The sequence below is a fragment of the Kogia breviceps genome, chromosome 19 (genome assembly GCF_026419965.1).
Source record: "Kogia breviceps isolate mKogBre1 chromosome 19, mKogBre1 haplotype 1, whole genome shotgun sequence".
Taxonomy (NCBI): Eukaryota; Metazoa; Chordata; class Mammalia; order Artiodactyla; family Physeteridae; genus Kogia; species Kogia breviceps.
This window is the reverse complement of record NC_081328.1, coordinates 338685-352074: the sequence shown is the minus strand read 5'-3', so window position 1 is coordinate 352074 and position 13390 is coordinate 338685. Positions and strand designations below refer to the sequence as shown.

At 64.0% G+C, this 13390-nt stretch overlaps 1 protein-coding gene across 1 annotated transcript in view; it reads left to right on the top strand.

Moving 5' to 3' along the window:
* Positions 1-2396: 2396 nt before the first annotated feature.
* Positions 2397-13390, top strand: part of KCNJ12 (potassium inwardly rectifying channel subfamily J member 12) — a 35762-nt gene continuing 24768 nt past the window's right edge. Inside the window, exon 1 of the mRNA XM_059048884.2 lies at positions 2397-2563. The gene's annotated coding sequence lies outside the window, so the exon portion shown is untranslated. The remainder of the gene's footprint in view (positions 2564-13390) is intronic.

The window sequence follows — 13390 nt, the reverse complement described above, 5'->3', positions numbered from 1 at the left end:
CTAAGGAGTTAGGCTCGCACCTCTGCGGGACCTTCTTTGCTGGGTGACCTTGGGGCAGATGCTCGCCGTCTCTGTGAAACGGGTCTGCTAATGGCTCTGTGGGAGGCTTGGGGTCCAGGGCGACGACCAGCTTGCCTCACGCTGGCCCCCTTGCTGAGCAGCTGGGTGAGGGCTCTGTCGGGGGGCGGTGTTCTGGGGCTGAGGATGCCCCGGGTACACCCCCTTGTCCCAAGAGCTGCCAGAATCCTAGACCCAGTGTTGCCCCGAGGCGCTCCTGTCCATTCCCCAGCTGAGAGCATTTGCTGGAACCGTCTCCCAGCTGAGGGCCAGCCATCCCGGCTCCTCTGGGGACCCTGGGTGGGGTCTCACAGGATGGGTGTCTTGGGGCCCCTTCCTCCTACGGTGGAACCGTGTCCTCTGTCTTCTGGGAAACTGGGCAAGGGAGGCTGGGATGCTGAGCCACTTCCTTCCTCGGTCACTGTGAGGGAGACGGAGGAAAACTGTCCTGAGAGCTTTTGGTCCCCTGGGAGCTGGCCTCGGAGGAGGAGAAAACCAGGACACCGCGTACCAGTCGGGCTGGACGGGTTGGGGGCGTGGGGCTGGAATCCACTGGGATGCCCCCTCTCTCCGCCGCAGCCCCTCGCGGCCATCAAGGCAAGGGGCAGGGGCTCGCATACTGGGGACAGATCTGCTCCTGAACTTGTGAAATAGGGCCGCTGTCGTGGTGACAATGAAGTGTCTTCGAGAGCGAGCGCTCGGTCAGCGTTCGGCATCTGCCCGGCCGTGAGCCTGCCGAGGGCGTCAGGTGTGCTCTGTCCTCGGCTCTCACTGCAGCTGCAGGACGAAGGCGAGGAAAGCGAGGCACGGAGGGGCGAGGGCGTCCGCCTCCACAGCTGCACGGAGGACCTGGTGTGGCTCCAACCCTGGACAGCCTGGGGTGAGTTTTCCGGGTGGCCTCCGCCAGTCCAAGCCCACCAGCTGCCTGGGGCCGGGAGCCTGGGGCTGGTGGGGACTGCAGACCGCTCTGTCTGAGCCGTCAGCGATCTGGGCGGTGGCCAGAAAGCCATCCTCCTTGGTTAGAATCCTGCAGCCAGTCTCCCTGCTGTGCAGGCACATAATTATATTTCACATTAAAGGGGAAGCTGGAGGCTGAGGGGGCCAGAGAGCCCTTTGAGGCTTGCAAGCTGAGCACAAACCTGCCTCCCCGGCCGAAATCCGTGGCCCCAGAGCCGAGCAAGGGGTCAGACTGGTGATAAAATGGGGTCTCCCTAGGCCAAGGCCCAGCTGGGCAGGTCTGTCTGCTGGGATGAAAGGCCTGGGCCCTGCCCAAAGCGGAGGGATCTGAGGCCCAGACAATAGGCCCCAGGAGGCTTGGAGGGCAGGGCTTGTGGGGACAGGCTGGGAAGAGGCAGAGGCAGGGGTGGCAAGAGAAGAGGGTCACATGGGGGTCAGGTCTGCAGAGAAAGAGGGCAGGGGGAGGAGCACAAAGAGAAAAAAGCCAAGCAGAGCACAAGATGAGGAGCGAGATGCTATGAAAGAGGGGGGAACGCTTGTGTCCGGGAGTGCATGCCCGGGGTGCAACGGGAAAGGAGTCCATGGGAATGTACAAGCTGGGACCTCTGTGCACACGTGCCCTCCTGCAGCTATCACCCTTGCACGTGCATGTATGAGTGTGTATTGCACCTGCGACCATCATGCATGTCACGGCATGCATTTTGCATGTGTGGATGCAGACGCCGGAGCTTGTGTACTCGGCTGTGTGCACACGCGTGTGTGCAAGATTTCCTTTCCTGTGTGTGCGCTCTCCATGCACCTGTGTGGGTCTCTGGGAGGACATGCCTCCGTGTGTGTGTGTGCACGCGCGCGCGCGCTCCAGCGCACAAGTGGCTGGCCGTGTGTCTGTGTGTGGAGGGGGGCCGGGGCCGGGGACGCCGGGCCAGGCCTGGGCTGGGTGGGCGGGGGCAGCGGCGGCGCGGCGCGGGGCGGGCGTTCTCTCGGCGGAGAGTTAGAGTTGTTGCCGAGCTGGGTTCTGGTGACAGCCGGGCGCGGAGCTGGGTGCGCGCCGAGCCTCAGCTTCCCGCCGCCTCCTCGCCCTCCATTCCGCTCTCCCCGCCTTCTCCGGGCCTTGCCGCTGCCACCGCCTTCCCGGGCACGGCAGCCGAGGGCGAGGGCGACGGGGCCGGAGGGGCCGGAGCGGGCGTGGAGACGCGGGGCGCCTGGGCGTGGGGGAGCGCGCTCGGCCCAGCCCGGGATCAGATAACAGCCGGCGGGGGAGGGGGTGGGTCGGCCGCACGCGCCGCGGGACGGAGGGACGGACGCCAGCCGCGCCGACCGGAGCGTGCGCCCCGCGACCGGGGGCGCCGTCCAGGCGCGCGCCCCCGCCCCGCGACCGGACCGTGGCGATTGGCGCCCCGCACCGACGCGCCCCTCAGCATGGAGCGCCCCCAGGGGCTGCCCTGAGGCGGCGGCGGCGATGCAGGCAGCGCGGCGGCTGCCGGGGCCAGGAACGGCCGCCCGGAGCTCGGAGGACGCGGAGCGCGCCGCGCCCGGGGCACTGACCGAGGTAAGCGCCGGGGGGCCCGGCTGCAGCTCCTCGCGGGCCCCCTTCCCGGCCGAGCGAGCACGAGGAGGTGCAGCAGTTGGGAAGGTGGGGCGGCGGGGTCTGTTCGACCTCTCGTTTTCTGCTTTTTTTTTTTTTTTTCTTCTTCCCCCTCCCTGGTGAGCGTTGGGAGGAAATGCTGACTGCGAGCTTTTCTCCTCTGCCATGTCTCCAGCCACCGCCGCCAGGGAACTTTGCTCCTTGCTAACCTTCGTCTTGGGGGCGCTCCGGGAAACTTTGAGGCGCCCTCGGCCCCCCTCTGGACGCCTCGCACGAGGGGGCTCGGGAGGGAGCGTGGGGAGGCGCTTCCGCAGGCGGCGTCAGTCTTACGAGTGACCTTCCCCGGAGACCCCCCGACCGGGGCGGGGGTGCCGAGCGGGGCGCGGACTGCGGGCGGCCCGGAAAATGCCCCCAGGCCCAAGGGCTGCGGGTCCTTGGAGTCGTCGGTCTTTCCCACCTCCTGCGCTCTATTGGAGTAAAGATATTCTGGAAACGGTGTGGTCCTCTGGCGAGTGAGCCAGCCGAGGAGTCCAGCCGCACCTTTTTTTTCGCTTGTAGAAGTCGGCCTTGATCGCTCAGGGGTGGTCGCTTGGCTGAGAGGCCCCGCGGGCTTCAGGGCCGGGGTCCCCTCACAGTGAGGACGTCTGCTCTGGATGTCCTGGGGCGCGGGGAGGGGCGCGGGGCGGGGAACCAGCGGCAACTGGGTGGGGAGTTCCTGCGGGGCTTCAGATGGGATTTGAGGCCCCAGTGGGTGTCTGTGCTGCCTGTTCCGATGGAGTGTGCACATGTCATGTGAACATTTAAAAACCTGTGTTCAGAACCGGAGGTCACAAGAAAGTGTCTCTTTGGAGGTGGTCTTTGGTTCTGGGAGGTTCTCCTGCCTCCCCGCGGCCTGGATCTGCTGGGACCGGGGCCACCCTGCTCCCCGTTTCCCCAGCAGCTCTTCATCCGGGAGCCCTGCACTGCCTGGGACCTTTGCTCCTTTCTTCTCTGCTTCCCGTGCCCAGGACGGACCCTGGAATAAAGTGCTGGGGACCTCCAGCCCCCCATATCCGCGTCGCGGAGCCTGGGTTCGCAGGCTCCGTCTCCGGGGAGCGCAGAGGCGCCCACACGCCGCTGAAATCAGCAGCCGCCTCCTCGAAGGTGCGAACCCAGAAGGCGGTAGCCTCCAGCCTACCCCTCGCCCGCTGCCCAGGTGCAGAGGACGGCCAGGCCCCGGCTGCCGCCCCATTCGGACCTCGGCCTCTGCCTGGGCTCCTCTGCAGCCCCTCATCGCAGGTCTCCGCCCTGGACCGCCACCACGTGGCTGGAGGGCGCCAGGGAGGGGAGAACCCGAGGAGCGGTGGGGGCGTGTGGTCTTTTTGCGGCCAACTCCCCCCCCCCCGTTCTGAGAAGAGCGCCTTCACGCGCGCCGGGACCCCCAAAGAAACTCCTCAGCATGATCCGCCCCTCAGCCTTCTGGCGGCCCCCCCCCTCCAGCTTAGGGGGCCGGGTGTCGGCAGCTCCAGGAGGGGGCCTCGGAAGGGCTCCAGCCATGTGGCCCCCAGATCCCTGAGGGAGAGCAGGGTGCATGGGCGCAGGGGCTTGCTCGGGCACCCTTGGGGACAAGAAGGGGCCTCCAGCGTGCTGGACAGCAGGGGAGGTCCCTCCTCTCTACGGGTGTACCGCTGAGCGCGTGCATTGGGCACTCTGTGAGATGCCGGGTGGTGGCACTCACCTGGCAGACCTGAATTTCCAGTCCCGGACACCCTCCTTGTGCCCCCCTCTCCAGGTGAGGGCACAGCAGAGCCCCCTCCCAGCCCTGAGGGGGATGGACCTTCCCTCGGGCAAAGGGGCAGAGCCTAAGTTTGTCGATCTATCCCTGGACCCTCCCCCCCATGCCCCACTGCCATGTCAGACCCCCGTCAGGCTTCAGGTCGCTTAGGAGGAGACCCCACCTCGGGCTACGTGCCTGCTGGAAGGATGTTCAGTGAACTGTGCTGTGCTGTGAGGAAAAGGTGCCCAGAGAGGGGCAGGATCTTGCCCAAAGCCACACAGCAAGTCAGGGGTTTGAGCAGAAACCTCCACCTAGCTGTCTCCAGGCCAGAGGGCTGCCCTGCCAGGTTTCCTGCCCCAGGGCCATGGTGTCCCTCCTCTCAAGTCTGCCCAGAGCAGGACAAGGTAGCCCTGGTGGCCCTGAGGCAGTGAAATAATAGCGACAGCGGTGGTAACAGTAGCAACGCTGACAGTGACAGCAGCGCCCTGCAGTTATGCGGCACTGGGGCCAGCTCTGCCTGCGGGCAGCTTCCTCTGGCCTGGCCAGGCCTCTGGTGCCCTGGGCCATGGCCGGCAGCACCAGGCCCGGCACCAGGAGGCCTTGGCACAGCGTCTAGGGTGGCAGCAACTGCACCGTCACTCCCAGCAACGTCTGTGGCCCTTGTCTGGCTCCAGGCCGGAGGCTGCTGGAGCCCCGTCGGGGCCCCCCCGACGTCCACTCTCAGGCCCACTGCTCCCAGCTCGGGCTGGGCCGTCCCTCCTACAGGTGCAACTGGCGCCTGTTGCTGGGTCCCTGCCGGGGCTTTTGCTGTGAGTGACGCCGGGGCGCCTCTGCCCCTGCCCCGGGGCTGCAGCTGGAGCCCTGTCTCGGGCTGGCATGGAGGAGAGGCTGGGAGAGAGGCAGCCGGTGGGCAGCAAGAAGCGTAGAGGCCGGCCGGCCGCTCGGAAGGCATGCGGGGTGTGGGCTCGGCCCACGGGATGGCTGCTCCAGGGGGAGCTGGCAGTGTGGCGGGGAGACAGCCAGGGGAAGGCCAGAGATGAGAGAAAGGCAGCCTGAAACTGGGCCGCAGGCAGGGCAGGAGGCCCGGAGGCTTCAGAGGAGCCGTGGGGCTGGGGCTGGGGGTGGGGCTGGCCAGGCAGGAGGGTTTTCCAGAGGATCTGGGGCCGAGGGCAGAACTGGAGCCCTCGCTGGGCACTGGCTGCGGGCCCAGAGCTCTGCCAGCTGATTCAATTTCCTAATGGCCTGCCAGTGCAGAGGGTGGCAGTAGCTCCGCGAGGCCCAGGGAGGCTCTGGGAGAGACTGGAACGCGGCTCGGACCCGGAGCCCACCTTCCTGCATCCCACAGACAGCCTGCGCAGAATACACGCGTGTGCCAGCCTGTCTGTGGGGGCCGCCCCCACCCCCAGGGCTGGTCCCCTGCAGGCCCTGGTGCCTGCCCGCCATCCCAGCTCCCAGGTTGCTGTGGTCTCGGGACCTGCTTAAGGCCTGGCATGTAGTAGGTGCTCAGTACATGATTGGTGGGTCTGTGTCTGGGCTGTTTTCTCTGCTGCTGAGGCCTCACTGGGGGCTGTGGTGGGGCTGTGAGCTCCTGGGGTGGAGGCCCTGTGCCCCGCTGCTCAGCTGTGGCCCCACTGCAGTGTCTGGCCTACAGAAGGTGCTTAATAAATGGGTGTTGAGTAAATGGAGACCCGGCCCTTGACCTGGCCCCTTCTCTCATTCTTTTTTTTTTTTTTTTGCTGTACGCGGGCCTCTCACTGCTGTGGCTTCTCCCGCTGCAGAGCACAGGCCCCGGACATGAAGGCTCAGCGGCCACGGCTCACGGGCCCAGCCGCTCCGCGCCACGTGGGATCCTCCCGGACCAGGGCACGAACCTGCGTCCTGCATCGGCAGGCGGACCCTCAACCACTGCGCCACCAGGGAAGCCCTCTCATTCTTTCGGGGGAGACTTTAGGGCAGACAGCTAGGGTGAGCGAGGCCCGGGGTCTGACTGTGGCCCAGTCACTTCTTCTCTTGGGTTTCAGTTTATCATCTGTGAAGTGGGGTCAGAGCACCAGGTGGGGAGGCTTCTGAGAGCACCCAGGACGGGAGAGTGGACATGTGAACCTCTTTGCGTGCCTTTGGGGCAGTCGCAACAGAAACGGGGTGCGGAAAGGCGGGGCTCCGTGAAGGAGGGCATGTGAGCCTCTGCGTTGCCAGAGCCTTGATATCTGCCATGCAGTCCAGCCTTCCCTTGGACTGGGGGGAGACTGAGGTCCAGAGAGGGTAGGCGAGGGTTCTGTGGGAGAAGAGGGCCTCCCCCTCCTAGCGTGTCAGCTCTACCCCCTCCCCAGCCCACTTCCTCCTCTCACCCCACTGACGTTCTGCATCTCGAGGCTTCCTGCCCAGCTGCTTAAGTGGCAGCTGCAAAGGCCGCGTGAGGCTGTGAGTGCCCCGGGGACCCTGGTCCAGCCCCTGATTAGCCTTCGGCCCTGCAGCGCCAGCCATGTTTCCCTTGGCGTGGCCCCTAGGCTCTTGGGGTCTGGACCCTCCTCAGCCTGGTCCGCCGTTTGCCCTGTTGCCGCCCTCACTCCCTGCTTCCGCCGGGCCGCCGGCCTCCCTCCCGCAGTGCCTGCGACGCGCCAGGCCTCCTCTGCCTGGGCCTTTGCCCCGTCTGCCCCCAGCTGCCCTCTCCAGGGCTCCACGGGGCCCTCCCTCATTGCTCTCAGCTCTTGCCCAAACGCCGCCCACTTCCCGCGCCTCTTCTGGCTCCCCGGGCAACACAGCAGCCTCCCTTTCCCCACTTCCTGCTCCTGCCTTGCTCTCCGTAGAACTTAACACCGTCTGCCACGTTACGTTTTATCTTGTTTGTTGTCCGTCTCCCTTGGGTGCAGGGCGGGCTCTGTCTCCTGAGCTCCCTTCTGGGGCGGGGCCGGGCCCCCTCCAGCTCGCCTGGGGCTGCGGCCCCCACGTGCGAGGGGCGTCCCCGCTGTGGGGGTGGGCAGCCTGCGGCCCAAGAGGGACAGCCTCAGCCAGAGGTGGCAGCAGGGTGGGGGACATCGGTTGGGACCCTCTGCCCCCGAAGCCTCCTCACAGCTGCTTGGTGGCTTCCCCAGGAGAGCTGGGCCGGTGCGGGGGGTGGGGCGTGTGGAGATATCGAGGGACCCAGCTCTGTGTGTGTGTGTGTGTGTGTGCACGCGTGCGTGTGTGTGTGTGCGTGTGCGCGCGCGTGAACGGCCGAGGTCACGGAGGGGCTGTGTGCCCCCCACCCCGCCCGCCTCCCTCTCCTTCCAGCTGCAGCCCAAGCCCCCTGAGCTGGCGGCTCCAGCCCTGCAATTCTCCAGCACTTAAGGCAAAAATAAATCGCTGCCAGCAGCTGGCGTTCTGGGAGGTAGCAGCCGCGCCACCCCCCCTGCCCCCGACCCCGTGCCTGTGGGCTCTTGGTTCCAGGCCAAGCCGGGCCAGGGGGGGCCGAGGAGGACTGGGGGCCCCGCGGGGAGCTGGCTCCATCCGGCCCCCTCACAGGACGAGAGGATGGCAAGGCCCAGGGAGCGCGGGGCCTGGCTGGGGGGCGCGGCGAGCAGAGGTAGATAGACGCCGGCGACTCCCGAGGGGGCCGGATCCGGGCCAGGTGAGGGGGCTCAAAGGTGGGGCTTCGCAGGGGCCTGGCCCGTGGCCCTGTGGAAGCAGGGTGTGGGCAGGGCCCTGGACCCCCTTGCACGGCGCCCTGGGGACCAGCCCCTGGGCGTGTCTTTCCTTGCTGGCCTCTCCCTTCCCTTCTCAGAGAGCCCTAGAGGTCTCTGCCTGGTGAATCTTAGCGACACAGGCCCCGAGGAGGTCCGAATTCAGCATTATTCATGCTTTTGACTATTGAGTCTGGAGCAGGTACCTTTGCTTTACCCTGTGCCTGGGGCTGGGGGCTGGGAACTGACGTCTGGACTGGGGGAGGGGGAAGAAACCAGTGAACGGACACTTAAGGAAGCATAGAGTTCGTCATATTCTCTTGCTAATTAGCACAGTTTTTAATGACAAGAGAGTTACGTGCTCACGGTGAAGCATCGCAGGATGGTAAGGACAGAAAATGAATTTCTTTTTCTCAAACCTTGTCTCCCCCTCCCCCCCACCCCAGAGCTTTATGCTTTTGAGGGGACTGTCATTAGAGAACCTTTCAGATCGTCTGAGTGCTTAGCAAACCTGTGGATGGAGCTTGCACACCTGCTAGCAGCTGCAGCGCCCTCTCTGTCTCTCTCCCGCCCCGTTTCCGTGTTTCCTCAGCTCCCATCCCGGCTGTCCCTGCCGGTGCCCCAGGCCCCACACGAGGGGCTTCGTCCTTTCTCCTTTGACTCACTTGAGGGCCGAGCCAGAGTCTTGGGACCATAGGATCTTAGCTGCGGAGTCTAGGAAAGCGCGCAGCCACCCAAGTTCCTGGGCGACGGAGCTGTGGCCTCTTTGGGACCGAGAACCTGGGATTGCAGAATTGGCGTGTCTTAGTCCCGGGAGGGCTGCTGGATCTTTGCTGCGGTACCTCCTTCCGCAGACCCCTCGGGAAGCAGTTGGAGAATCCAGATCTCCTGACTCTGTCCCCAGACTTTCTGGTTCCAAGGGCCTGGGGTGGAGTCTGGGAAGCTGCACTTTTCAGTCTCCCCAGCAGGCCGGCCACCACGGGGAGGTCACCCTGCTGCAGCCCAGCCCCTGACCCTGGGCTGGCCCCGTCCCCTCTGGCCTCGGGGACCACCCGGCCCAGCGTGGGCACGTATGAGGCTGAGGCCAGCGCCGTACTCGAGCCCCGCGGGGAAGGCGCTGGCAGGGGGCTCGCCCAGCACTGTCACTCCCGGCACCTGGTTTGCGAGGACCCGGAAGGACCGGCCCCGCCTGGCTCCACGGGGGGCCCCTGTGGACAGGGTCTGAGAGGCTGAGTTTGAGAGGGGGTGTTAGTCACCCCCGCGCTGGCCCCGAGCCCCAGTCCCGCCGCGTGTGAAGTGGACGTGAACATCATGCCCCGTCTGGGCAGCTGTTTCCTCGTCCCCTTTGCACTTCAGCTGTGCGGTCAGGGCAGCCGGGGCGGCCTCCGCTCTCCCTGTGCCCCGGTCTCGCTGCCACGCGGGCCGGAGGCTCACCCGTGCCCCGCACCTCGGCCTGCTGTGCCGCAAGCTGTCGGCAGCACCTGCCCGGCTGGGGCAGCCAAGTTCCCCCCACCCCCACTCCGGGCCCCAGGAGCCTTCAGGACCGCTGGCCGGGGTGCCTCCAAAAGCCCCCGGACGGCCCGGCCCCTCCCTCGGGGCTTCACGGCAGAGGAGACCCAGGCCACCCTCTTCCTTTCCTCTGCCGGCCCAGCCAGCTAGAGCCTTGCGGCACCTGGGGGTCTGGCCCCAATCCCACAGCAGATGCCCCAGCCCTGAGCCTCCTGACCCAGCTGCCCTCCCGGTGGGCCACAGGGGTCCCCCACTTGCCCTGCCGCAGATCAGGCACTGGCGGGCGGGGAGTGGAGGGGAACCGGCTCAGCCCTGGGAGCTGTGACCCGAGCCTTGGGTCTCAGTCTCCTCCTCCGGGAACTGGGGGCACGAGGGAGGTGATTGAACAAAGCCCCACACCCGACATGCCTGCACTGCCCTGCGAGGGGCAGCCATCCTATGGGGTGGCCCGTCAGCCAGGCCCAGAGGAGGAAACGGAAGGGGGGTGACGGCGAGCGGGTGGGGTCTGTACTACTTTCTTTCATACCAAGTCGCCACAAACCGGGGGGCTTAAAACAAAACAGATGATCGTCTCTCAGTTCTGGGGGCCAGAGTCCGAAATCAAGATGTCGGCAGGGTTGCTTCCTCCGAGAACCCACCCCGGGCCTCTCTCCCGGCTCCTTGGCATCTGTCCAGCCTGCTCCTCTGTCTTCACGTGGCCTTCTGCTCCCTGTGTCTCCTCTGCTCTCATGAGGACGCTTGTCATTGGATTCAGGGCATCCTTATCCAGGGTGGTCTCGTCTCCACATCCTCAGTTATACCCGCAAAGACCCTTTATCTAAATAAACTCACATTCAGAGGTACTGGGTGGGCGTATATTTTGGGGGAGCCGTCCCTCAACCCATTACACGTGGACAACCTGGATATGCTGCCCTGTGTCTTGGCTTTTTCTTTTTTAAGAAAAAAATAATTTTTGGCAACATATCTTGGAGACACAGGCATATACTTGGTATGCTTGGCCTGTGCTACTTACCAGCTGTGTGTCCTTGGGCAGATTGCTTGACTGTTCTGGGTCTCAGTTTGCTCACCTGCAAAATGGAGGCATTAATGGTTGCTGCGCCCATCAGGCTGCTGGGAGCCATCACAGGAAATGCACAGGAGAGGTGAGGAGATGACCCCCCTTTGATTAGTACATCAAGTGGCAGAACGGTTTTAAGGTCTGCCCGGTATTCCCTGCCCTGGGCTGGATTTCTGTTTCGTGGGCCTGCTTCGTTCCGGGCCACCTCCAGCCCTTGGCTGTTATCACGTGAAACGCTGCTGTGATCACCTGGGTACTGGGGTCCTCGTGCCCGTGCTGTCCAAGCAAAACGTCCAGAAGCGGCCCTGCTGGGTCGGAGGGCTTGCGCCTTTGTAGCTTTTGGAGCGACCCCCGCTGCGCCCTCCAAGGGTGGTCCCCGCCCCTTGGAGAGTGGAGCGTGCCTGGGTCCCGCCGTGGCCTCCACTGCCTCTGTGTTAGAGCCAGTGGCGTGTTTCTTCCTGTTGAAACACCTTTCTGTCATTCCCTTCCTGGCAGCTGCCACCTCCTGCAGAGCGGTTATTTCCCTGACCTTTGCCCTCCCCCAGGTTGAGGTCTTTGGGAGTCGCGTGGGTGCCCCTGCCATATGCGAGGCCCTCTCTCCTCCTGTTGGGTCCTCGTGGCTAGCCCCAGCGACGGGGAGCAGCTGCCCTATTTCCAGATGCCAACACTGAGCCTCAGAGAGATCTCACAGCAGCCCAGCCCGTCTCTAGCAGTCCATCTGCGCCTGGAGCCCGAGGGGCCTCCTCAGGTGTCTTGGTTTCCCTGCAAGCTTCCCTGGTGGCGCAGTGGTTGAGAATCCGCCTGTCAAGGCAGGGGACACGGGTTCGAGCCCCGGTCCGGGAAGATCCCACGTGCCGCGGAGCAGCTAAGCCCACGCGCCACAACCGCTGAGCCTGCGCTCTAGAGCCTGCGAGCCACAGCTACTGAGCCCACGTGCCCCAACTAATGGAGCCCGCGCGCATAGAGCCAGTGCTCTGCAACAAGAGAAGCCACCGCAGCGAGAAGCCCACGCACCGCCACGAAGAGTAGCCCCTGCTCGCCGCGACTAGGGAAAGCCCGCGCGCAGCAACGAAGACCCAGTGTAGCCATAAATAAATAAATAAATTTATTAAAAAACCAAAGAAAGCCCCAGCCCTCTCCTCACTGGAGGGAGAGGGCCGGGTTTCCCTCCTGCTGGCCCCATCCCTGGGCCGCCAGGCAGAGTCCCTCTGGAGGTGGCTGGTGTGCTGACACACCACTGTGATACCCTGGCCTGAGGCGTTAGAACTGTTTCAGAAGAGTCTACATGATGGAGGAGGGTTCTCAGGGTCCCGCCCACTTTACAGGTGGAGAGACTGAGGCCCCAAGCGGGGAGGGACTGAATGACCTGCCACCCTCCATCCCCTGTGAACTCAGCCACAGGGCGTGGGGCTGGTCCAGTCTCCCTCGTTTTTACCCTCACAGGACTAGGATAGAAAGACCATTATTTGAGCCTACTCTGTACTGGGAGGCTCATGCAAGGGAAGGATTTAGGCCAAGGCCCTGCTAAAGTTCTCGGCGTGCGGGTCGTGCCGCCTCTGTCCATTTCTTAGGCAGCAGTGGGGCTCAACATCTGTCCGTGAGTCCCGTGTCCCGGGAACCCCCCACCCCCACTCCCGTGGCTGCGTTGTGGGCACGCGAACTTTTGCTGCTTGGGGAGACAGCAGGGCGGCCGATTCACTCTCCGCTCGACTTTGGACCTGGGGGAAATGCATCCGTGTGGCCTGAGCGGAGTCTCTGCAGAAGTGGGGATGCTGGGGCTTCTGGAGCAGAGAAGGTGCCCCAGGGGAGGGGCTCTGGCCTGGCCCCACAGGAGGCCTCCCAGGGTGAGTGTCCAGCCAGTGGACCTTAGAGAGCCCTTCAGAACCCCCCCCACCTGGTGCCCTGGTCCCCTGCCATCTGCCTCCTGAGCCCACCCTATCCCTCCTGGACATGCAGGAAACCAGACTTAAAGGATGTGAGCCCCTGAGTCCGGTTGCAGCCTGCACTGCCCTGGGGCCTCGTGGACCCCTCTCTTGCTTCCAAGCTTGGGGCTCTGGCCCCAGACCTCCCCCCTTTCCACCCAGAACCTGCCTTCTTCGTCCCGGGGCCCTGTCTCCTGAGACTCTCCAGGGCCCTAGAGTCTCAGCCGACAGTGTGGCCTCCTCATTACTGAGAAAGTCAAAGGAGAACCTTGCAGCTCCCACCTCCTGCCACCTGCATCCCCTCACCATGCCTCCATCCCTTTCCTGTGGATAGATTGTTGTCCCCCACGGCCACTTGGCCCTTCTGCCTTCACCTACCCAAGGCCATTGCTGTGGCGTCTCCCTCTCCCTGCTAGCCCCTTCCCTATACCCTGCACCTGTTCCTTCCAAAGGAGATCACAGAGGGCCTGCCATGGGCTGGCACTTCCTCCAAGCACCAGGACACACCAGGGGACAAAACAAAGCCCTGCCAGCATCCATTTGCAGTAAAGACTCTCAGTAAACTGGGAATAGAGGGAAAGTTTCTCAACTTGATAAAGGCACCTACAAAGATCCTGGAGCTGACATCATACTTAATGATGAGAAACTTGGCTTTCCCACTAGGATCAGGAACAAGGCAAAGAAGTCCTCTCTCACCAGTGCTTTTCAACATCGTACTGGAAATCCTGGCTACTGAGATAAGACAAGAAAAGGAAATAAAAGGTAAACACATTGGGGAGGAAGACACAAAACTGTCTCTATTCACGAATGACATGATCATCTATGTAGAAAATATGAAAAAATCGACAAGAAAACTCCAGGAACTAATAAGCAGTTATAACAAGGTTA